The sequence below is a fragment of the Lissotriton helveticus genome, chromosome 5_1 (genome assembly GCF_964261635.1).
Source record: "Lissotriton helveticus chromosome 5_1, aLisHel1.1, whole genome shotgun sequence".
In the NCBI taxonomy this organism is placed as follows: Eukaryota; Metazoa; Chordata; class Amphibia; order Caudata; family Salamandridae; genus Lissotriton; species Lissotriton helveticus.
In genome coordinates this window covers 99,158,452-99,184,799 of record NC_136065.1, presented here as the reverse complement: position 1 = coordinate 99,184,799, position 26,348 = coordinate 99,158,452, and the positions used below count along the sequence as shown (strand labels likewise).

The 26,348-nt window shown below is 45.0% G+C and overlaps 1 protein-coding gene across 2 annotated transcripts in view; it reads left to right on the top strand.

Annotated features, from left to right (window-relative positions):
* Positions 1-12,468: 12,468 nt before the first annotated feature.
* LOC144754217 (E3 ubiquitin-protein ligase TRIM7-like) overlaps positions 12,469-26,348 on the top strand; it is a 376,582-nt gene continuing 362,702 nt past the window's right edge. For both annotated transcript variants that reach the window (XM_078641804.1, XM_078641803.1), the window contains exon 1: positions 12,469-12,535. The gene's annotated coding sequence lies outside the window, so the exon portion shown is untranslated. The remainder of the gene's footprint in view (positions 12,536-26,348) is intronic.

Here is a 26,348-nt window from a genome sequence, read left to right as displayed (position 1 = left end):
CTCGGAAAAAAATCAGCAAGATTCCGATCTTTCCCTGGATGATAAAGAATCGTATAGTTGCATTCTTGTAACCTCAAACCCCGACGTTCAATTCTAGGGTGAATTTTTACTTTGGGATTGCATCATATCATTAACAGTGCTTGATGATCAGTTACTACTCTGAAGGGCTTTCAGTACAAAAACACGTGGAAATGTCCGGTAGCCCAGTCCACTGCCAAACCTTGTTTCTCAGGTTATGAGAAATCATGTTCCGTTTGTGAGGGGCTTTTACTGGTGATGCCACAATATGTCTCCGGGCATTTGGCTGTCCATTGCGCTATTGCTAGGATTGCGCCTAACCCTACAGGGCTAGCTTCAACAACAACCTCTGTCTGAAGTTCAGAACCAAAGTAGGCCATTTCAATGGCACTCTCAATAGCTCGCTTGATTTTTTGGAAGCTTTTCTCACATTCTCGTTACCAGTGAAAAGACACACTCTTTCTCGTTAGTTTTCGTAATGGTTCACTGACTATAGCAAAGCCTTGTATCATATATCTAGAACAGCAATTGGTAATTCAAAGAAATGATCGTAACATAGAATTACCTTATGATGGATTTGCCATAGTCAATGCTTGCACTTTTGCTGGATCAGATTTCATACTCCCATCAGAAAATAGATAGCCAAAGAATTTCAAACTTTTCTTGTGAAATTCACATTTGTCAGCATTCAAAGTTAAGAATGTATTGTTCAGCAAACAACTTACTTGCACATGAGCTTTGTCATGCTTTTTCTGTGTGGCTCCGAAAAACAATATGTCATCACTGTAGTTAAATGCATTCACGATGCACAGTCTAAATATTGAGTTTTTAATTTCGACCTACATTAATATCAAGTTGTAAATATCGTAGGGACAGAATATTGAAATCAAGAATATCGATGACCAGAATATCAACCTGAAGGTAAGTAATATTGTTTTTGTTAATATCGAAGTTAGTAATATCGATAGCATAAGAATCGATGTTACTAATATCGATATTTATATTTATGATATGTTTTTTATTATGTATTTTATATGTATGTGTTATGTGTTGTACTGGTTTTTAAATATATGTATATCATTTTTAGACCTTAGTAATGTTTTTTTAAGTAAATTACGCGTTTTAGTACCGCAGCGGGTTGTGGGTTTATAGGGGAATAGGGTGGAATTCAATATATTTATAGTAAATGTATTAATAATTTTTATGGATTCATATTTAATTTTAATTAAATTTAGTTTTTTAGTTCTGTAGTGGGTTGTGGGTTTATAGGGGAATAGCGTGGGAAGTAATTTAATTAAAGTAAATTCATTAATAATATTTAGGAATTATTAATTAATTTTAATTAAATTTTGCGTTTTTGTTCTGTAGCGGGTTGTGGGTTTATAGGGGAATAGGCTGGGACGTATTTTAATTGTTATTCAGTAATTTAATTCTTATTTATTGGTATTGTTAATTAATTTATTGTTAATTAATTATTAATTGGTAATTGATTAAGTGATAATTATATTAAGTGTATTAATTTATCATTGGAGTTGTGGGTATAAAGTGGAATAGGGTGGGAAGTAATTTAATTCTAATTAAGCAATTATTAATTTTATTGTTGGGTATTGATAATTAAATTATTGTTAATAAATTAATATTTGGTAATTAATTTTGAATAAATATTATTATTTGGTATTGTAAATTAATTTATAGTTTAGTAAATATTAATTGGTCATACATTTTTATCAAAAACTATTTATTGGTATTTATCATTATTTTTTTGATAATTAATTATTAATTGGCAATTACTTTTTAATAATTATTATTGTCTGGTATTGAAAAAGAAATTATTGTTAATTAATTAATATTTGGTAATTAATTTTAAATAAATATTATTTGGTATTGTAAATTAATTTATAGTTTAGTAAATATTAATTGGTCATACATTTTGATCAAATACTATTTATTGGTATTTATCATTATTGTTTTGATAATTAATTATTAATTGGCAATTACATTTTAATTATTATTGTCTGGTATTGAAAAAGAAATTATTGTTAATTAATTTTCATTTGGTAATTAATTTTTAATAAATATTATTTGTTGGTATTTATCACTAATTTATTGTTAATTAATTATTAATTGGTATTTTTATATTAATTATTTAGTGGTATTGATAATTAATTTATTGTTATTTAATAATTAATTCTTTATTTATTTATAAAAAAATTATCTAAGTATAAGTATGTTAACCCCTTCGCTGCTGGGGTAATTCCCCCACAGTGCGGGGGTGGGGGGTCCGCGGCACAGCTGTGCTTGTGACGAGCCCAGCTCATCATGACTCACAGTGGAGCTGTGCTGAGGAGCTAGGCTTGTCACAACTCCGCCCACTGGTTAATTCTCCCGTGCGAATTGACCGCACGTGGGCGGAGCACGGCCGTTATGACCAGCTCGTCATGAGTACAGATCCACTGTGACTCATGACGAGATGAGCTCGTCATGAGCACCGAAGGAGTTAATCTTAACCCCTACACTATCCAACACTTTCCCTACAGTTGCACTCACTGGAGTGGGACTAGTCATTTTTACCCCTGTGCTATCCCACGCTATCGCACGCTTTCCCTACTGTTGCACTCAGTGGAGTGGGAATAGTAATTTTTACCCCTACGCTTTCCCTACTGTTGCACTCTCTGGAGTAGGAATAGTAATTTTTACCCCTACACTATCTAACGCTTTCCTTACTGTTGCACTCTTTGGAGTGGGAATAGTAATTTTTAACTCTATGCTATCCAACGCTTTTCCTACTGTTGCACTCAGTGGAGTGGGAATAGTAATTTTTACCCGTCCGCTATCCCGCACTTTCCCTACTGTTGCACGCACTGGAGTTGGAATAGTAATTTTTACTCCTACGCTATCCAAAGCTTTCCCTACTGTTGCACTCTCTGGAGTGGGAATAGTAATTTTAACCCCTACGCTATCTAACACTTTCACTACTGTTGCACTCACTGGAGTGGGAATAGTAATTTTTACCCCTACGCTATCCAACACTTTCTCTACTGTTGCACTCTTTGGAGTGGGAATATTAATTTTTACCCCTACGCTATCCCACACTTTTCCTACTGTTGCACTCTGTGGAGTGGGAATAGTAATTTTTACCCCTACGCTATCCAACGGTTTCCCTACTGTTTCACTCATTGGAGTGGGAATAGTAATTTTTACCGCTACGCTATCCAACGCCTTCCCTACTGTTGCACTCATTGAAGGTGGAATAGTAATTTTAACACCTACGCTATCCAACATTTACATGACTGTTGCACTGTTTGGATTTGGAATAGTAATTTTATTCCCTCCACTATCTAATATTGTTGTATTATTTAGCTAATGTAGTATATAATTATAATGTATATAATTTGTTACATATATTTATTTAATTTTATGTATGTTATTGTTTTATGTGTATAAATGTAGTTATAATTCATAAGATTTTTTAAATAATGTATATGTTATTAAAATAATTATTAAAACATATTAATAAGTATGTGTATATATTATATATAATATGTATATATTAAATGTATTTATAAATTATATATATTTAATTTTTAAACATTTTAAAATAGTTTTAACTGTGTGTATTTTAATTATATGTATTATATACTTTATTTTACATAACTTTTTTTAACTTTAAAAAAAACCATATTTTTAACAATATTTTTGAGAACAATATCTTTTCTCTCGATGTTTTTGTACTTACCATAATGTAGATAGGATGTTGATATTCTGGATCTTGATATGTCGCCTCATATATTTTTGACATTGATATTCTGGATCTCGATATTCTGTCAGTGATTCGCATTTACTACAGGCTCTATGACAAATAGAATGGCGCCTTGAAAAGTTCTGCAGCATAGGATATACCAAACTCATTTGCTTCAGTATGCGTAGAAAAGGTTGTAATGTACCGGGATTTGTCTACAAGTTCCAGTTAGTGATATCCTTTATTTAACTTTGGATCATTCAATTGAGCTAACATATCAGCAATGTGTGGACCGGGATGTCTCTCCTCACTCAATGGCCTTGCTGGCCTGATGCATGTCAGCGCACATGCGTACAACTCCTTCACTGTCTCTTTTAGGCACTATTACATTAGGAGAAACCCATAGTGTTGGACCAATTGGTCATTCGATGATGTCCAGTTTAAACAACACATTAGGTTCTTTTTCAACAGCATTTTGTAAGTGAAACTTAACTTGCCTGTGTCTTTGAGCAACAGGACTAACATTCTCATTTATGTGCAACTTTACTTTTTATTGTTTTGAGCTTTCCTATCCTGAGAAATAATGAAGGAAATTGACTTAAAATTTCATGATGAGCTACATGTTGTAGTTCACTGATATAAGTCCCATATCAGTACCAGTGTTGAAACTCAGGAACAGGCACTTGAAGCTGTTCCTTGAAGTATATTAACACGCGCTTGTACCACAGTTTCCTTATGTTTCATCGTAGCTACAAATGAACTGAGACTTTTTAGCGACATTGAAGCAGCCAACATCTAACTTGTCCCACATTTGCATGCCTTTTTGAAGTAAACATTGCACAATTATCATTGTCACTAGAAATGGATACTGAGAAAATCTTTGCTTATGATTTGGACGATGATCGACTGTTTGTTGTCGAGTTGCCTCAGCTGGTGTGACTGCTTGGCCTGTGGGAGCGATTCAATAGTCACTCAGGTATCGTTCGGTTGGCCATTTTGTCTTCATGCTGCGACGCACTTACTTTTCTCTTCACCTTGCATTTTGTCACAAAATCGTTTGCTTTACCACAGCCAATTCATATCTATCCAATGGCGGGACATTTACCTTCGTGTGGAAACAAAAGTCTACATCTGTAACACGTTTTCTTTGGAGACATCGCCTTGTGTCCCTCAGCCTTATAATTTGGCTTACTTTTCATGCTCATGACTGATTCATTTTAGGTGCCTCCATGTCAGTCGCTTAACGATCAGCACACTCTTCAGCGCCAGATGCCGTGAGGACTTGTTCTAAACAGAAAGTTTCCACCAGCATTCGTCGTCAAAAGGAATTTGACCAACATCCAACGATTACTCTGAGGTGGGTAGCTTCCTCATCATTAAACTTATTGAATTTGCCGTGCCTCACCAGGACATCCAGTCTCTCAACAAACTCATCAAATGGTTTTGCCAAGTCTCTGATGTTTTTGGCTGAATATGTATCTTTCATAATCCACATTTGGCACTGGATTAAATTTGATATTCAGGGCAGTTTTGATTAGATCGTACGTCACAACACCTTCTTGTGGTATCTTTTTCGTAGCCTCTTTCATTCCTTCACCTGCTGTGTTCTTCAGATACTTTATAATCTTTTTATCACCTTTTTCATCTATTGCATCTATGAAAGCTTCAAAAGTTTCTATGCATGCGGTCCATCTACTGCCAATATGGTGTTTCTTGGCTGTATTAAATGCAGCAGCCATATATACATTGTTCGAAAGTAGTAGTCACACAGGAGCTTCTTGTAGAACCAGAGCAGGCACAGTCTCTCTAGCGCCTTATGATGTGCTGGCTTCGGGGTGAGCCATAACAACTTTTGGAGCTTGGATCTCGCCCTTGCCCTCAATTGGAGCATTTATTTGATGGCGGTCTGTGAAATTGTTCTGGGCCCCACTGCTCCAGCTTTGGTGAGCAGCTCGCTCTTTCTGGGGAACAGCTCCATCTCGGCCTGACTCTTCTATGGAGCGCTTTCTCTTAAGGAGTTGTTCTGGACCCCTATGTGGCAGTTTTGGTGGTGCTGTGGCTTCTTCGGGTATAGCAGCTATACGATTACCACCCTGACTCTCCCTCTGGGGCCACTTCACCGCACGTTTTAGCCCGACGATTCGTAAGTAGTTTTGGTGAGTAGATAAGCCATTCTTGTATTCTAATAGTCCTTGAAAGCAGAAAAGCTTATGATATTTGGTCTGTTTTGTGCTTGGTTAATCTTGGCTTCGTTGCACATGAATTTCAATTTGATTTGTACTGAAACATTGCTGTGTGTTGCTTTCATAACCTGGTTGCATCCGCCTTTAGTGTTCTTACTCCGTGTAGTGTATGCCATTAATTTGAATAATGGAGCAGTACCTTTTATTTGTGGTTGTTTCATTCAGGTACTGGCCACCAACATGTAGTCTTTCTATGTCACTTTCTTTAGCTTTAAGCATTTTATACAGCCTGGCGGTGCGCTGAGACTCCACCAGTGCCAGGGTTGGTTCTGCACTTCGATTGCGGCACATGTGGCATGCACGAGTAGTTTGCTAGACCGCGGCAATCTCTCTGGAACAGCGCTTACAGCATGCGGGCTTCGTATCCCCTATCTCGTCACCAGTTGTATCGTCCAGCCAGGCCAGGCTCTCGCCAATGCCACACGCCACATGGAGAGTAATTTTACATTTCTTTAGTCTGCTGCGTGCTAGTCAGAACTCAACGTTCAAATCCTGCCTTCAACTCAGCTCCTCAACGCTTAAGTCACAGACCTACGGTGTAAAGTGGGAATGAAAAGAGTTCCAGAATGTATTTATTCACAAGACACTACACGGGGGGCTGCTCAAAGAAAGAAACAGAAAAAAAGATAAACACAGAGGCTTGCTGTGAATGGTGGGGATTTAAGACAGCCAGTAATACTGTGAATGGTCCTGGATAACTGGCTGGCATCCTCAGCCCAGCCCATGGCACATGGCAGAGTGTGGTGGGAGGGCTGAAGCCATTTTGCTCAATGGTTGTTGTGCACCTGTGCCTGCATTTTGCGCTTGTCAGCACATAGTGTGCCAGGGCAAGGAGAAAGCACAAATGGTCCATATCTTTGTACATTTGGAGCATTTCTTCTCTCTCACTTTCACGCAACTGAGTGCAGCAACTTTGCTTGCTCCCTCCATGGTGCGCCAAAGTTTAATAAATATGCCCCTGGGTTCAGAAGAAGTAACCATAGTACATCAATCTTGCAAACAGCATCGGCGTACAGAACAGGCAGTTACGGTGCTAGCTTCTCACTCACATACAGAATACGGCACCAGCACCGACAGTGCAAGCTTCTTATTCCCACAGAGTACAGAACCAGCACCCACAGTGCAAGCTTCTTATTCCCACAGAGTACAGAACCAGCACCGTCAGTGCAAGCTTCTTATTCACACAAGGTACAGCACAGACAGTCACTGTGCTAGCTTCTTACTCACACACAGAATACAGCACTAGCACCCACAATGTAAGCTTCTTATTCACACAGAGTACAGTACAAACAGCCACTGTGCAATCTTCTTGTATATACAATCTGAGTGGAGCACATGCCATCAGAATGCAAGCTTCTCCCTCACAGAAAAGTTAAGCACAGCAGCAGTTCTCACACATGAGCAGGCACAGTGTAGAATCAAACAGGTACAGGCAGAACACGTTTCCTTCACACACAGAAGGTGGACAACACCAGCAGTGCTCACACAGTGCTCACACATGGAACAGACACAGTGCAAGATCATACAGATAGAACAAGCTTCCTTTGCACACATGATGGGTACAGCAGCAATGCAGACTTCCCTCATGTATGGAACAGTCACAATCAGGACACAGTCATACATGGCACATATGGGAATATTCAAGAGGCAGATTTAAAAACGCATATTTAAAAAAGAAATCAGTCCCTGGCTGGAATTTGAGAAAGTGATCGCTTTTAGAGGAGAACAAAAGATCCAAAGTATGAAAATGTTGACTCAGAACATCTTTACATTCATAAAAAGTACACAAGGCACACTCAACGACGATTTACGTTTCCCCTCATACACAGAACTGGTTAATTACAGGCAGTAGGAGCTCATGCTTCCTCTCAACAGATGCACTATAGGCAACTGAAGTGCATCACAGAGAATACAACAGCAGTGCAAGCTTCCCTCCCACAGAAGAGGGAACATAGATGCCAGCAGTACAAGTCTACCTCACACAAAAGAAGTGCAACACACCAGCAGTGCAAGCTTCCTTCACACAGAAGAGGTGCAACACACACCAGCAGTGCAAGCCTCCTTCTCACACAGAAGAGCTGCAACACACACCAGCAGTGCAAGCTTCCCTCATACAGAAGAGGACACACAGTCGCCAGCAGTACAAGTCCAACTCACACAAAAGAAGTGCAGCACGGACACCAGCAGTGCAAGCTTCCCTCACACAGAAGAGGTGTAGCACAGACACCAGCAGTGAAAGCTTCCATCATACAGAGGAGGTGCAGCACAGACACCAGCAGTGCAAGCTTCCCTCACACAGAAGAGGTGCAGCACAGACAACAGCTGTTCATGCTTCCGTCAAACAGAAGAGGTGCAGCACAGACAAAAGCTGTTCAAGCTTCCCATATACAGAAGAGGTGCAGCACAGACAACAGCAGTGCAAGCTTCCCTCACACAGAAGAGGTGCAGCACAGACAACAGCTGTTCATGCTTCCGTCAAACAGAAGAGGTGCAGCACAGACAACAGCTGTTCATGCTTCCCTCAAACAGAAGAGGTGCAGCACAGACAACAGCTGTTCAAGCTTCCCATATACACAAGAGGTGCAGCACAGACAACAGCAGTGCAAGCTTCCCTCACACAGAAGAGGTGCAGCACAGACAACAGCTGTTCATGCTTCCGTCAAACAGAAGAGGTGCAGCACAGACAACAGCTGTTCATGCTTCCCTCAAACAGAAGAGGTGCAGCACAGACACCAGCAGTGCAAGCTTCCCTCACACAGAAGAGGTGGAGCACAGACAACAGCTGTTCATGCTTCCGTCAAACAGAAGAGGTGCAGCACAGACAACAACTGTTCAAGCTTCCCATATACAGAAGAGGTGCAGCACAGACAACAGCAGTGCAAGCTTCCCTCACACAGAAGAGGTGCAGTACAGACACCAGCTGTTCATGCTTCCGTCAAACAGAAGAGGTGCAGCACAGACAACAGCTGTTCATGCCTCCCTCAAACGAGAGGTGCAGCACAGACAACAGCTGTTCAAGTTTCCCATATACAGAAGAGGTGCAGCACAGACAACAGCAGTGCAAGCTTCCCTCACACAGAAGAGGTGCAGCACAGACAACAGCTGTTCATGCTTCCGTCAAACAGAAGAGGCGCAGCACAGACAACAGCTGTTCATGCTTCCGTCAAACAGAAGAGGTGCAGCACAGGCAACAGCTGTCCAAGCTTCCGTCAAACAGAAGAGGTGAAGCACAGACAACAGCTGTTCATGCTTCCGTCAAACAGAAGAGGTGAAGCACAGACAACAGCTGTTCAAGCTTCCCTCACACAAAAGAGGTGCAGCACAGACACCAGCAGTGGCAGCTTCCCTCACACACAAACGTGCAGTACAAACAACTGTAGTGCAAGTGTCCCTCACACACAGAAGAGGTGCTGCACAGACACCAGCAGTGCAAGCTTCCCTCACACAGGAGAGGTGCAGCGCAGACAACAGATGTTCAAGCTTCCCTCAAACAGAAGAGGTGCAGCACAGACACCAGCAGTGCAAGCTTCACTCACACAGGCTAGGTGCATTAAAGACACCAGCAGTGCAAGCATCCCTCACACACAGAAGTGCAGCACAAGAAACAGCAGTGCTGGTTTCCCTCACACGCAGAAGAGGTGCACCACAAGCAGCAGTAGTGCAATCTTCCCTCACACAAAAACAGTTAACCACAGGCAGGAGCAGGGCAAGCTTCCCTCACACACAGAATAGGTAATCACACGCAGTGGTTACAATATACTCTTAAACATAAAACTGCTACTGTAAAGGCATCAGGAAGTGAACATGTACAAAGTGCAGGTGGGGTTCCCATCTGGATGGTTATTTACTGGCCTGACTAGTATTAGTATTATGTTTTATATTTAGTATTATGCTAGGCTGGAACAGATTAAAAAACCATGAAGCAAGAGTAGGTATTTTGTAGGCTTTGTAACCTAAACGTAAGATTGCAAATGCAGGAAGAAATCGGCTAAAAAGTATTTTTAAATATTTACAATTCTTAAACAATGATTCTATTCAACATATTAAAAAAACAATACAAACAGTTTTTACAAAAAATCGTTTTTAAGTGCCATCTCTTGAGACATGCAGAAAATGATAACAAAACCAAGTGTCAGTTCCCTCCTGCTCTGTGTCAGTAACATGATCCCGAAAGTCCCACTGCACACAGAGAGGGACAGACGCACAGACACACCCAGAGCACACAGAGGGAGAAATGAAACTTACCTTCACTTCCTGCGTTTCTGCATCATGGCGGCAGCAGCTCAGCTCGGGAACCTCAAGGAAGAGGCCACTTGTTCCATCTGTTTGGAATATTTTACTGATCCGGTGACTATAGAGTGTGGACACAACTTCTGCCGCTCCTGCATCACCCAGAGCTGGGAGGGAAGAGATGGAAACTTCCCCTGTCCACAGTGCAGGGAAACATCTTCTGTGGAAAACCTCAGGCCCAACAGGCAACTGGGGAACGTGGTGGAAATTGCGAAACAGCTTCATCTGCCCCCCGTGAGACCCCCGGAGGAGAATCTGTGCGAGAAACATCAAGAGAAACAGGGGCTGTTTTGTGCAGAGGATCAGAGGATGATATGTTTGGTCTGCTGGGAGTCCGAGGAGCATAAAACACACTCAGCAAGTCCTCTAGAGAAGGCTGCAGAGGAGCACAAGGTGAGTCTGTGGGCATTCAGGGATCAGAGTCACAAATTCACACTATGATCCCCATTGGGGAACCTGCTTACGATTATAAGGTGTGTGTGTGTCTGGGCTCTGGAACTGCAATTGAAGATCACAGGCTATGTCTGTGGACATTCAGGGATCACGAAGTCACTCCGTGAGCCCCATCAAGGAGGCAGCCAGAAAGCATGTGCTATGTGTGAAAGTATTTAGAGGTCACAAGCCACTCTGTGTACCTCATAGAGTCGGCTGCAGAGGAGCACAGGGTGTGTGTGCTCAGGATTCACTTGTGAATACACTCCTGGAGGCCTTCAGAAGTTACAGTGTCTCTGGGTCTTCAGTGATCAAAGGCACCCTGTGCGTCCCATAAAGATAGTTGTCAAAGAGCACAAGTTATGTGAGGGGGTGCTCAGAGCTCACTAATGAAGACATGCAAGGAATCATACCAAGGAATACAAGATATCCGAGTTGGATTTTAGGGCTAATAGATTGTTCAAAGGAGGGGGCTGGAAAAGAGGACAACGCACGTCTGTGGGCATTCAGGGATCACAAAGTCACACTGAGCCCCAATGAAAAACCTGCAAGCAAGCACAAGGTGTGTGTGAGTGTTTAGGAACGACAAGTGAAGAGCACAAGGTATGGCTGTGAAAATTCAGGGAACGCAGTCACTTGGTGAGCCACACCCAGGGGCAGCTGAAGAGCACAAGCTGTGTGTGTGAGTGTTCAGAGGTCAAAGGTCACCCTTTGTATAGGGTGGCCAGATGGCTCTGTGTTGCTGGACCACCATTTTCTCCATTCCCGGACTTTTCTTTTATATATCATTTTTATCTGGGGTGTTGAAGCATCAGGATTCGGTAAAATGAACCACGAACACAACTCCGAGAATCCCAGAAATGGAGAGTTTGAGTCCTTGTGACATGGCGTCATCTAGTCACTCTACCTGTCTGTGTGCCATTGAGGAGACTGCTGACGAGAACAGGGTACGTCCATGGATGCACAGGGAATCAAAAGACACCCGAGAGTCCACAGAGGAGGCTACCAAGAGCTCTGGGTGTGTATGTGATTGTTTATAGGTCATAATGCACCTGCGGGCCCCAAAGAGAAGTCTGTGCGAGGAGTGTATGTGGGTGTTTAGGATTTACAAGTGAAACCAGTGTAAGTTCCACAGAGGAAGAACCTGCAGAGGAGCACAAGGTATGTGTGTCAGTTTTCAGGTACCCCAAGTGAAGTCACTTATTAAGTCTTTAAGAGGATAGAAAGTATGTTTTCGGGGGTTAAGAGGTCACTGTTCACCCTGTGGATCCAATAGAGAAGGGTACCCAAGAGCTTATTCTATATATGAGGGAGGGCAGGATTCACAAGCAAAGACATCCTCTGACTCCCACAGGGGAATACAAGTTATTTACGCCTGCTTTTAGGGGTCATAGGTGGAACACTATGAGCCTCATAGAAGAGGCTGCAGAAGAGTGCAATATAGGTCTGTGGGTGTTCAGGGATCAAAATGGATCCCCTAGAGAAGACTGCCCAAAATCACAAGGTATGTTTGTAGGTGTTTAGGGATCGTAAGTGAATGCACTCTGTGAAACCTATATATGAAACTGGAAAGAGCACACAGTGTGGCTGTCGGAGCGCTGAGACAACAGGTGTATATCATGAGCCACAGAGGCGGCTGCAGAAGATCAGAAGGGATGTGTGCACCGTTCCCTCTAGGGCGCGCCCGCACCGCTCCTGACGTCAGCACGCCCCACCTCGCGTGGAGCGCGCACACAGTCAGGGCGTCGCGCCGCCGGCCACTTTGAAAGAAGCGAGTGGGGCGAATGCGGCGTAGCGGTCGTAAGGCGTGCAGGTAAGGAGGCGGAGGGGAGGGCATGTGGCGCTTGCGGCTATGTGGGAGCGCGGGGCAGACTCTGGCCTTTTGTTTAAGAATTGATGTTAATCTGAGCCCCTTCACAGGCTCCGATTAACAGCAAAACTTAAACAAAAGGCCAGAGTCTGCCCCGCGTCCTCACAGCACACAAGAGCTGTGACACAGAGGGCAGAAAGGCACAAAAAAGGGGAAAACGAATGAAACAGAGGGCAGAAGGGCACACAAAAAGGAGAAAACGAGTGAAACAGAGGGCAGAAGGCCACAAAAAAGGGGAAAACTAGTGAAACAGAGGGCAGAAGGGCACAAAATAGAAGGGGAAAACGAGTGAAACAGAGGGCAAAAGGGCACAAAAAAGGGGGAAAACGAGTGAAACAGGGCAGAAGGGCACACAAAAGAAGGGGAAAACGAGTGAAACAGAGGACAGAAGGGCACAAAATAGAAGGGGAAAACGAGTGAAACAGAGGGCAAAAGGGCACAAAAAAGGGGGAAAACGAGTGAAACAGGGCAGAAGGGCACACAAAAGAAGGGGAAAACGAGTGAAACAGAGGACAGAAGGGCACAAAAAAGAAGTGGAGAACGAGTGAAACAAAGGGCAGAAGGGCACAAAAAAAGGGGAAAACGAGTGAAACAGAGGGCAGAAGGGCACACAAAAGAAGGGGAAAATGAGTGAAACAGAGGGCAGAAGGGCACAAAAAATGAGGGGAAAACGAGTGAAACAGGGCAGAAGGGTCAAACAAAAGGGGAAAACGAGTGGAACAGAGGGCAGAAGAGCACAAAAAAGGGGAAAACCAGTGAAACAGAGGGCAGAAGGGCACAAAACAAAGGGGAAAACGAATGAAACAGAGGGTAGTTAGGCACAAAAAAAGGGGAATACGAGTGAAACAGGGCAGAAGGGCAAAAAAAAATAGGGAAAAATGAATGAAACAGAGGGCAGAAGAGCACAAAAAAAGGAGAAAACGAATGAAACAGAGGGCAGAAGGGCACAAAAAGGGGAAAACGGCAGAAGGGCACAAAAAAAGGGGAAAACGAGTGAAACAGGGCAGAAGGGCACAAAAAACGAGGGGAAAACGAGTGAAACAGGGCAGAAAGGCACAAAAAGGGGAAACGAGTGGAACAGAGGGCAGAAGAGCACAAAAAAGGGGAAAACGAGTGAAACAGAAGGCAGAAGGGCACAAAAAAGGGGGAAACGAATGAAACAGAGGGCAGAAGGGCACAAAAAAAGGAGAAAACGAGTGAAACAGAGGGCAGAAGGGCACAAAAAGGGGGAAACGAATGAAACAGGGCAGAAGGGCACAAAAAACGAGGGGAAAACGAGTGAAACAGGGCAGAAAGGCACAAAAAAAGGGGAAACGAGTGGAACAGAGGGCAGAAGAGCACAAAAAAGGGGAAAACGAGTGAAACAGAAGGCAGAAGGGCACATAAAACTAGTGGAACAGAGGGCAGAAGGGCACAGAAAACTAGTGGAACAAAGGGCAGAAAGGCACAACAATCGAGTGGAACAGAGGGCAGAAAGGCACAAAAAAAAGATTGTAACAGTGGGCAGAGGGGAACAAAAACGAGGGAAAAACGAGTGGAACAGAGGGCAGAACGGGCCAGTTTAACCAAATCATGTCATGGCGTGCTTATCCAATTTGCAAACTGCCCTTAAGACCCCTATTGTGGCGCTGTATGTGTAAAAATGCACCATGTTTTCACTTTGTAAAGTAAACATTTTGAGTGCCATTTGGCGCCGCAGACACGCGCGGTTTGGTTCCTGGGGCACATAGCCATGGTTGCAGCACACAGAGGAAAAAAATTAAAGAGAACATTGGATGTGTGTGGGTGTTTTTGGATCTCACGTGGTACCTGTAGGGTTCAGTGTGGTAGTGACAGTTACTGGTATCAGAAGACTTGATGCAGCAATGTAGGGTGTTGTACACAGGCTCACAAGGGCATCAGACACAACGGAAGATGTGCAGCAATGCAATGTGTAGCACACAGGCTCACAAGGGCATCATTTTATTTTGTTTTATTTTTAATAGCCATTAGGTACATTCAAATTAATTTGTTTATACAGCTAGTTCCAAAACAAAAAGAAAAAACAAACAAATATGAAATACGAACATTAATACAATCCATTCATAAATAGAAATACTAACAGAAATAACCTTACAGTTTTGCTTCAACAAAATTAAACTATTCCTAGTGTCTTACTTTAACCTATACCCATTCTATCCTCTACTGTATCTTGGCCTTTTCCCATCCATTTTGCTAAGGGGGCCCACATCTTCTCCCCACTCTTCTTGGCTCGATAGCCCTTGTTTTTATAAAGTGGCATTTCCATATTAGATATATTCAATAGGCGGTGTAGCCAGGCAGTATATACAGGTGGATTCGGGTCTTTCCACGCTGTAGCTATTAATAGTCTTGCAACCGCTATTGAGACAAAAACAAAGTCCCTATGAGCAGATATTAACTCAGATTGGCCATCATACCCAAAGAGCATCACTGATGCATTAATCTTAATTGTACAGTTCATTAGTTCATACCAGAATCTTTCTATCCCCTTTATTAGAGGAGTCAGGCATGTGCATGCATAAAACATATGTGTACTGTGCGCCGGACTGAGCTGACAGTGATCATTATCTCTTCCCCCCCCAAAGAGTTTTGCTGGAGTATAATATAGGTTAAACACCATTTTATAATGTTAGGTTTGAAGATTTGCGGCCAAAAATATTTTTTTTCCCACTATAATTGACATATCAATGTCTATATCCTCATCCCCAGCTTAAATGCCCACTTTGATTCTGTTTTCTCCATATCGTCGGGTATTGTTCCAAACCGACTTAGCTGCTTTCAAGCATTTGGATTGGGATTTTTTATAAAACCTAGGTTCTAGCTGTCTGAGCAGGAGCCCTGCTGCTTCTCTCCCCACAGCTAATTGATAGATTGATGGCCCTTTATCCTCACTCTCGCTATCATCTGCACTCAATAGATCGCCCATTCCTAATACGAAATTTGCCAGATAATAGTAAAATAGGTTTGGAGCAGCCAATCCCCCCCTCTCCCTTGGCAATGTTAATGTCTTCAAAGCTCTCCAAGTTTTTTGGTAGCTACAAATAAAGTTAGAGAAAATTGAATTCAATTTCTGAAATGTACAGCGCGGGAGTTCTAAAGGAATTGCTCGAAATAAATAAAGTTTTTTATGGAAGATCTTCATTTTTAGGAGATTAATCCTGCCTACTAATGTTAAATGCAGATTATCCAACCGTCGTAGCTCAGTGGATATCTCTTGTAGCACAGTGTCGATATTATTAGCCCAGGATGCACTATCTGTCTGTCACTGATCTTGAAAATTTCCCTGTTCGGTGCAGACTATCTGTGCCTTTTCTTTATTCAGACAGTAACCTGATCTGCTACCGAATTCCTCTGCCATTCTCTCTATTTCTACCATTGTCGTTTCGGGGTTTGATGTAATTACCACAATATCATCCACGTAGGCGAGTATTTTTGTCTCATACCCATTGATCACATAGGGGTCAATCATTACTTTCTCAACTACCTGTCTGATAAATGGATCAAGATATATAGCAAACAAGATTGGAGAGCATGGGCAACCCTGCCGAGTGCCCCTTGCTACCTCTATCGGATCTGATGCCATTCCCATCATGTGTAATCTAGCCGATGGATTATAATACATTGCCTTGATTGCTGTTATCATTTTTGGATCCAACCCTCGTTCTGCTAACGCCGCCCACAGATACTCCCACTTCACTCTATCAAAGGCTTTCTCAGCATTCAAGAGAATCACAGTCAGACCGCCCCCCCTGGCTGCAGCTAGATCTAGCAGAGATATTACTCGCCGAGTGTGATCCGTTGTTCCCCTTCCTGGCACAAATCCATGCTGCCATGGAGAGACCAAGCCGGCTATGATTCTCTGGAGCCGTGTAGCTAAAACCTTTGAGTATACCTTCGTATCTGAATTTATCAGGGATATGGGTCGGCATGACCATGGTACTGACGGAGGTGTCCCCTTTTTATGGAATATAAGGGCATCAGACACAGCGGAAGATGTACAGCAATGCACTATGTAGTGCACAGGCCCCCAAGATCATCTGTGCAGATGTCTCCCAGCAATGCAATGTGTAGTGCACGGGCTCCCAATAGCACCTGTGCAGATGACACCCAGCCATGCAATGTGTGGTGCACGGGCTCCCAAGAGCACCTGTGCAGATGACTTCCAGCAATGCAATGTGCGGTGCACGGCTCCCACAAGCATCTGTGCAGATGACTCCCAGCAATACAATGTGAGGTGCTCGGGCTCCCAAGAGCACCTGTGCAGATGACTGTGTAGTGCACAGGCTCCCACGAGCACCTGTGCAGATGACTCCCAGCAGTGCAATGTGTAGTGCACAGGTTCCCACGAGCACCTGTGCAGATGACTCCCAGCAATGCAATGTGTAGTGCACAGGCTCCCAAGAGCATGTGTGCAGATGACTCCCAGCAGTGCAATGTGTAGTGCACAGGCTCCCAAGAGCATCTGTGCAGATGACTCCCAGCAGTGCAATGTGTAGTGCACAGGCTCCCAAGAGCATCTGTGCAGATGACTCCCAGCAATGCAATGTGTAGGTCACAGGCTCCCAAGAGCATCTGTGCAGATGACTCCCAGCAATGCAATGTGTAGTGCATAGGCTCCCAAGAGCATGTGTGCAGATGACTCCCAGCAGTGCAATGTGTAGTGCACAGGTTCCCACGAGCATCTGTGCAGATGACTCCCAGCAATGCAATGTGTAGTGCACAGGCTCCCAAGAGCATCTGTGCAGATGACTCCCAGCAGTGCAATGTGTAGTGCACAGGCTCCCAAGAGCATGTGTGCAGATGACTCCCAGCAGTGCAATGTGTAGTGCACAGGCTCCCAAGAGCATGTGTGCAGATGACTCCCAGCAGTGCAATGTGTAGTGCACAGGCTCCCAAGAGCATCTGTGCAGATGACTCCCAGCAATGCAATGTGTAGTGCACAGGCTCCCAAGAGCAACTGTGCAGATGACTCACCAGCAATGCAACGTGTAGTGCACAGGCTCCCAAGAGCATGTGTGCAGATGACTCCCAGCAGTGCAATGTGTAGTGCACAGGTTCCCACGAGCATCTGTGCAGATGACTCCCAGCAATGCAATGTGTAGTGCACAGGCTCCCAAGAGCATCTGTGCAGATGACTCCCAGCAGTGCAATGTGTAGTGCACAGGCTCCCAAGAGCATGTGTGCAGATGACTCCCAGCAGTGCAATGTGTAGTGCACAGGCTCCCAAGAGCATCTGTGCAGATGACTCCCAGCAGTGCAATGTGTAGTGCACAGGCTCCCAAGAGCACCTGTGCAGATGACTCCCAGCAATGCAATGTGTAGTGCACAGGCTCCCAAGAGCATGTGTGCAGATGACTCCCAGCAGTGCAATGTGTAGTGCACAGGCTCCCAAGAGCATCTGTGCAGATGACTCCCAGCAATGCAATGTGTAGTGCACAGGCTCCCAAGAGCAACTGTGCAGATGACTCACCAGCAATCCAACGTGTAGTGCACAGGCTCCCAAGAGCACCTGTGCAGATGACTCCCAGCAATGCAATGTGTAGTGCACAGGCTCCCAAGAGCACCTGTGCAGATGACTCCCAGCAATGCAATGTGTAGTGCACAGGCTCCCAAGAGCACCTGTGCAGATGACTCCCAGCAATGCAATGTGTAGTGCACAGGCTCCCAAGAGCATGTGTGCAGATGACTCCCAGCAGTGCAATGTGTAGTGCACAGGCTCCCAAGAGCATGTGTGCAGATGACTCCCAGCAGTGCAATGTGTAGTGCACAGGTTCCCACGAGCATCTGTGCAGATGACTCCCAGCAATGCAATGTGTAGTGCACAGGCTCCCAAGAGCATCTGTGCAGATGACTCCCAGCAGTGCAATGTGTAGTGCACAGGCTCCCAAGAGCATGTGTGCAGATGACTCCCAGCAATGCAATGTGTAGTGCACAGGCTCCCAAGAGCATGTGTGCAGATGACTCCCAGCAGTGCAATGTGTAGTGCACAGGCTCCCAAGAGCATGTGTGCAGATGACTCCCAGCAATGCAATGTGTAGTGCACAGGCTCCCAAGAGCATGTGTGCAGATGACTCCCAGCAGTGCAATGTGTAGTGCACAGGCTCCCAAGAGCAACTGTGCAGATGACTCACCAGCAATGCAACGTGTAGTGCACAGGCTCCCAAGAGCATCTGTGCAGATGACTCCCAGCAGTGCAATGTGTAGTGCACAGGCTCCCAAGAGCATCTGTGCAGATGACTCCCAGCAGTGCAATGTGTAGTGCACAGGCTCCCAAGAGCATGTGTGCAGATGACTCCCAGCAATGCAATGTGTAGTGCACAGGCTCCCAAGAGCAACTGTGCAGATGACTCCCAGCAATGCAATGTTTAGTGCACAGGCTCCCAAGAGCAACTGTCCAGATGACTCCCAGCAGTGCAATGTGTAGTGCACAGGCTCCCAAGAGCATGTGTGCAGATGACTCCCAGCAATGCAATGTGTAGTGCACAGGCTCCCAAGAGCACCTGTGCAGATGACTCCCAGCAATGCAATGTGTAGGTCACAGGCTCCCAAGAGCACCTGTGCAGATGACTCACCAGCAATGCAACGTGTAGTGCACAGGCTCCCAAGAGCATTTGTCCAGATGACTCCCAGCAATGCAATGTGTAGTGCACAGGTTCCCACGAGCATGTGTGCAGATGACTCCCAGCAATGCAATGTGTAGGTCACAGGCTCCCAAGAGCACCTGTGCAGATGACTCCCCAGCAATGCAGTGTTCAGCAGACAGAAACGGAAGTGCAGGGTCCAGGCGCTAGACTTACATCGTCATTGGACACAAAGTGAAGATCTCCTGTAGCTTTGGCTGCTTGTTGCTCGCTGGCTTTGGGGACCCCTTACAAGATGAATGACCATCGGGCTGGGCTGCGATCACAGGCTCCTGGTTTTGGGAAGCTCAGAGTCTTCAACCTCCTCACCTCTAGGTGCTGAGCCCTGGACTGGGCTCTGGGTGATCAGGACAAGTCCTCTCCTAGCAGGCAGTCCACCTCCTGAGTCCTTCAGCAGCAGTTACAGAGTTTCATCCTCAGTCCTGGGGTCTAGCGCCTCCTGTAGGCGGGAGATAGATAAGGTTCATGCCTCTGCTCTTTTCCTTTCTCTCAGTGCTGTGCAGAGCTAATGAGAGTTAAAATAGGACAGTTTATATCCTGTCCTGGGATTTTTTGCTCCAGTGCAACTGTTCAGGCAGATTCATAGTTAGCCCCAGACTTTTGTAGGGAACATGTGAACTTGTGAGTGAACCGCAAATCATCTCTCCTTCCATCATGATAGATATTCAACCCAGAATGTTATACTTGGCCCTAAAAATATTCTAATAGAGGGCGGGGACAGAAGAAGCAGTAAAGTGTTGGGGGGGGATACAAAGAGAAGGAAGACTGTAGGCACTGACTACATCTAAGACTCGGAAAGACTCTACAACAGAAAGCATTTCACACTCAGAGGCCCCCACTGCAGCACACTTGAACCTCACATGTCCACAAGCACTGCATCCTATAGGCCTGGACCTGAAGGTACATGCGCCTGACAGCACTGTGAGGTACTGTTATTTGTAATACAGCGCTATACAGATCTGTGTCACAACATGTATGCTACCCAAGTCATAGAGTCGGCTGGAGCCCAGGGATGACAAACTACACAGAGTCAGAAGGTAGTATCAGTCACTCATTGATCTGAGTTTGAGGCGACGTCTACCACACTACTATACTCATCCGCCACAAGCCTTTAGTAGTGTCATGGGCTGGTCATGGGAGGGGGATCCACTTGGGTTAAAAGTAGGACCACTATGGGTGGATCTCAGCCTCGTACTCTGCTGGAGAGCAGCACACCAGAAGTAAAGCACTTGTAAGGAACTCGTGGTCCGGATCTCCTGCACGAGATGATATCCCGGGCCAGGATAGTAAAATGGAAGCAGTTTGTCACATGGACTCTGCGCCAAAACCTTTGCCCCTACTGTTCACGGTCTCAATCTGACTGCTGCCATCCTGCCATATACCATGCTTGGGGTCGGTGCCTGCTCTCCTGCTCTGCCTGTTCCTGGCTGCAGACTGTGCATCAGCATGTTGCCTTCTCTCTCACTAATCCTGCCTGTTCCCAGCTGCTGCTGCCTCTATGAGGTTGGTGCCTGTTCCCTGTTGCAGACCCTGTAAACAGCTGTTGTATTTTCTCTTGTTCTGACAGGTTGCTTTTCACAGACCCTTTATGAGTCTGTTGCATGTTTTCTGTTGTAGACCCCGTAAGAGGCCGGTGTCTGATTCTTGCTTCAGACCCCGGAAAGGCCTGGAACCCGGCTCTCTCGCTGTGACTCTATTCCCTGTCACAGGGGGTTGGGCTCTGCGCTCTTCCTGTCACAGACTGTGATCATTTCTTTGGTTGTCTGTTCTCTCTCACAGACCCTGCATGGGGCTGGCACCTGCATGGGACAAGGTTAAGATATGGTCCATCAGTCAAGAGGGTGGCTGTTATGCTGTATCCATTTAATAAAGCGAAATGAATCACACCTGGAGGTGTATCTCGGCACTTGGCCTACACATAACTTGCACCTAATAACCGAAACAGCCAAGTTTTCAACAGTTGTTTTAATTTAACAAAATCCGAGCAGAAGCGGCTATAGAATGGGAGCTGGTTCCATGCCTCCCTCCAGTGTAGGAGACCGCTCTGCACCCATATCTCGAGGCATGAACCCGAGGAATGGTCAGAGTGCCTTGTCGTGTGCGAGCAGGACAATGATAACGTAATTCTCATTCCAGATACAAAGGAGATTTGCCCATCAAACTTTGTTGGTAAGACAGCATCTTTTGAAAACAAGGCTCTTTCTGACTGTGAACTGCTGGAATTTCAGGTTCTGTTGAACCATAATGATTCTCTCAATGGCCTTTTAATCTATCGCCCTCCCAAAGCTCATCACCCGCTGCTAGACATTCTCACCCCTTTTTTAGAATCTAGCATAAATTATGCTAGCTATACTATCTTGGGGGATTTTAATCACTATCTGGAGAGCCTTTGTACTAGCAGTAGGGACCTGGTGGAAGCACTGGCTGGGCTAAGCTTGGAACAACTGGTCACAGAAGGTACCCATGATGCGGGACATATTCTGGATGGCATTTTTACGTCCAATCCTCTGATTAGTATTGACAAAGTCCTTCCAGTGGAATGGTCTGATCATATAGTAATACCATTTTTAATCAAAGCTTCTGCCAAAGTACATAGTAAATCTGTGTCACCACTATCCTTTTCCTATCGAAATTGGGACTAAATGGATCAGGACCTTTTCCACACTGCCCTTTTAAAGAATGTACCCAAGCCGGAGCTAGACATGGATTTAGCGGTTAACAATCTTAGTGATTGGATTACCCAGGCGGCCAATAAAGCTGCACCTTTTCTCACTTCCTCGACAAAAAGGAACATTCTTTCGGAACCTTGGTTCTCAGAGGCTTTAAGGCTTCACAAACAATTGTGCCGAAGGACTGAAAAACTATGGAGATCAAGTTATAGTATGGAATTAAAAAAGAAATATGCACAGTCCTTGTCTTCATATAAAAAATTGATTAAGGAGGAAAAAAGTAGATATTACTTGGATAAGATCACAGTAGCCAATAATTCGAATAAAGAACTTTTTAAAACGGTCAAAAAATTAGCAAAAATCCCAGAGAAAGAGATTTCAAGTGATAGTGCTGATTTTTGTAATACTTTGGGGCAGGCTTTTGTTGATAAAGTGCAAGCAATCTATGACACTTTTTGCAATATTCCTACTGAGCCCAATACCAACGCCCTCCCCATAATAGAAACTCAGATTTTCTCTTTTCCCCCACCCTGTAGGGATCAAATCTTGCAAACCATTAAAGAAATCAAATCTGGAGCTCCCTCGGATCCCTGCCCACCCCCCAAGATCTATCAACTATGTGCTGAAGAGCTCAGCACCCATCTGATGGATATATTTAGGGGAATCATATAGCACGGAAAGTTTCCTCTGGCATGGAAAGGAGCATCGGTGCTTCCGCTGTTAAAACAACCTCACTTGAGCACTGACGATGCCAATAACTATCGCCCAATCTCCAGAAATCCATTCTGTGCTAAGGTCCTGGAGAAAATACTAAGGGCCAGATGTAGGTGGCCAAATACCGGTCGGTAACGTCCGATTTTGGCCGTTACCAACCAGTATTTGGAGTTTCAGATGTATGGGGCCTTATAAATTACCGAATCGGTAATTTTACCGAATCGGTAAATTTACAGAATCGGTAAATTTACAGATTCTGTAAATTACCGAATCGGTAATTTGAGATGTAAGTGGCACTGAAAACAGTGCCACAGGGCCTTAAGGATTCTTTATTTACCACCAACTATTAGTTGGTGGTAAATAACGAATACCTGTGTATATGCAAATCTGTGCATGTACACCCTTAGGTCATATATGTGTGCCACATGGCACACAAGCCAGAATCAGGGGTGAAACAGGGTGTCAAAGTGACACCCTGTCCCCCTTGACAATTCGGTAATTTTACCGAATCGGTATTTACAGATTCGCTAATTGACATTGATTCCTATGGGCCTCAAGGCCAATAGGAATCAATGGCAATTACCGAATCTGTAAATACCGATTCGGTAATTACCGAATCATACCGATTCGGTAAAAATAAACAAATTTTTACCTAAATCTCATTTACTGAATCTAGAATACCGAATCGGTAAAATTCGGTATTCTAGAGTCGGTAAATGAGATTTACCTACATCGGGCCCTTAATTTTCAACTTTCTACCTTCATCTCCTCAAACAGTTTGTTGGACCACTCCCAGAACGGACTCAGAGAAGGGCATGGGACGGAATCGGCTCTGGTGACAGCTAGTGAGGAGCTCAGGCAGTCTTTGGATGGAGGCGGGAAGGCCGCCTTAATACTGTTAGATCTATCGGATACAGTCAATCCTAACATCCTCATCTCTAGACTGTCTGAGCTGGGTGTGCAAAGTTTGTCACTGGAACTACTACTATCTTATCTAACTGGAAGATCGTTCAGAGTAGAAGTGGGAGGTACCAGTACACAAGTTTTTAATTTACATTGTGGAGTGCCTCAAGGATTATCTTTGAGCCCTACGCTCTTCAATGTATATGTGGCTCCACTAGCGGCCTTAATCAGACAGTATGGTTTCTCTGTAATCAGCTATGCCGATGACACACAAATTGTGGTGTCAATCACCGACGATGAAAACGAGGTGGCAAACCGTTTTAACATCTGTATGTCAAAAGTGTATAGCTGGATGCAGGCAAACTGTCTGAAACTGAACGGCAGCAAGACAGAGGTTCTACTCTTGGGAACTAACCCTCTGGGCTGGTCACCGACATGGTGGCCTTCTGAGTTGGGTGCGTGTCCCCAACCTGTCTCCAAAGTCAGAAACCTTGGGTTGATTTTCGATGATCGGTTAACATTTAATAGTCAGATCAATGCCCTCACAGCAAGGTTCTGGGCTACACTTAAGCTGATCAGAAAGATTCGAGCTTTCATTCCCCCAGATTCACTGAAAACAGGTTTAATGCACTTCACGGCAGAGGTCCACTCTACCTGACCTCTAGAATAAAATACTATGCCCCTACGAGGAATCTTAGATCGGTCAGTCACAAGTTGTTGCAGGCACCTATATTCAAAAAGGTGCGTTGGGGCGGCAGCTGTTTCTTGGTAAGAGTGACCAAACTTTGGAACAGCCTACCCATCTCGATTAAAAGCTGTCCGAACCTCATTATGTTCAGAAAATCTTTAAAAACCTGTTTTGGACAGAAGGGTAGTGTTTGCTGCCATAAGCAAAGTGTTACCATATTCCAGACAACTAATTACCTAAGCCCGGACCAAATGTTTCCTTGCCAATGATAGAAGTCGGGAAAAAACTTTCCTCAGAAGCTGCACGGTAACAAAGCATGTTCATATTGCAGTGGCTGTGTGGCTTTTCAAAGCCAATTCCTGGTCTATTTTAATGAGGTTTCCTGCAGATTGTCTTGGACAGGGGACTGACCCCAGCTCAGGAGGCCACCAGTCAGGAGACCACAGATGTTGGGCTTTGCCAACCAGCAGGACCTGCGTCTACTCTTGTTCTACTGAAGACAGTTCTTAGACATCCACGCTGCAATATTCCAACACAATCTTGAAATCGGTGTATGTCTCCGTCAATGTTCTGTCCTAGGGAGATCATCAACTGGGTATGGTCGGTATAAGAAATGTCTTCAAATGCAGATGCTTCAACGATCGGAACCAAAGGAGCGACATAGATGTTAAACAGCGTCGGGCTCAATGATGAGCCCGCGATCCTCCTTTGGAGATGGAACCAGATGAGATTTGAATGGACCCAGGGTGATTATTTGAGCCCGGATATCTAAAAAGTCTAATAATTTAATTAGATTTTGGTTGATGGAGGGAAAATTAGCACAAGACACACAAGATTACCTATGTATGATGAATACACCTTTGAATTCCATTTTAGAAAATGTTTATCAATGCTTGCCAATGGCTGTGAGATGTAGCCACTCATATTAATTTAGACATGGCATTGAAGCTTAGGTTTCCACTACATGGGCACTTTCCTTTTGACATAAGACAAATGCACATTATGTGACAAGGTGAGGATGTGGAGTGTGGGCTTCGGCGGGCCGGAATAACAAGCGGGGAGGCCTGATATAGTGCGCTATGTTTAAGTGGTTTTATTGTTGACACAGTCCGGAGGAAACAGAGTCACAGGAAGGGGGCCACGGGGATCCTTGATGGGGTCCGGAGAAGAGAAGAAGTCGGGTCGGGAAGGGTGGTGGACGGCTTCTGACTGCTGGGCTGACGTCGTCCGGGCGGTGTGCGTCTTCCCTCTCAGCTGCTCCGTCGTGTCTGGGATGTTCGTTGGTGGGCCTCGGAGGTTTGGGGCGAGAGAAAACACAGAGCCGTTAGTCTGTCGCTCTCGGCAGTGGTAACTGCCACCGACACCGGGACGTGAGGCTACGGAAGAGGTGATAGTGGGGGAGGGCAGGAAGGGGAGGTGGAAGAGACCGAAGGATAGGGGGAAAAAAAGGGGTGACAGGGTGCTCTCTATGTGAACGGGGCCTATATATATATTTATAGTGTTATGGTGCTCAGGGTTGTGCGGCTTTACAATTATTTACAACTATCTACAAGAGGCACACGGAAACGGATGGTGGTTACTCACGTGGCCCGCCGCAACTCCCTGGTGAGTTGCGGCCGCTCTCCAGCCACCTCCTGGGGACTCCACCAGTCCTCAGTCCACACGTCGCCGTCGGCGTCCTCCTCCTCTTCTTCAGTTCGGCTTTCGTTCTCCTCGCTTCTCTCTCTCCGCTCCGGTTCCGTCCTTGCTGTCTCCTGCCACGAGTCCGCGGGTTGGAACCCCGTTCCTCGAGGTTCGATGGTTTTTCTACCTTCCGGGGCGTAGCCGTGGCCGGGACTTCCGGGGTCAGGGAGAACTGCTTCCGGGTTCCCGACTTCCGTATTCGAACCCTGGCGTACCTGTAGAGGATGAGAGACGGAAGAACTCCTAGGGAGAGGAAACAAGGCACATTCTGGGTTAGGCGAGCCCGCCCCCGCGCGAGTATGCCTCCCCGTTAAGGTAGGGACCGTGACCTTTTCACATCCCCTTTCCCTAGCTGTCTTTCTAGAGGGGGGGAAAGAACATGGAAATCGGGAGAGGTAATCCGCATTCCCCTGGTCGGCCCCTTTCCTATGTTCGGT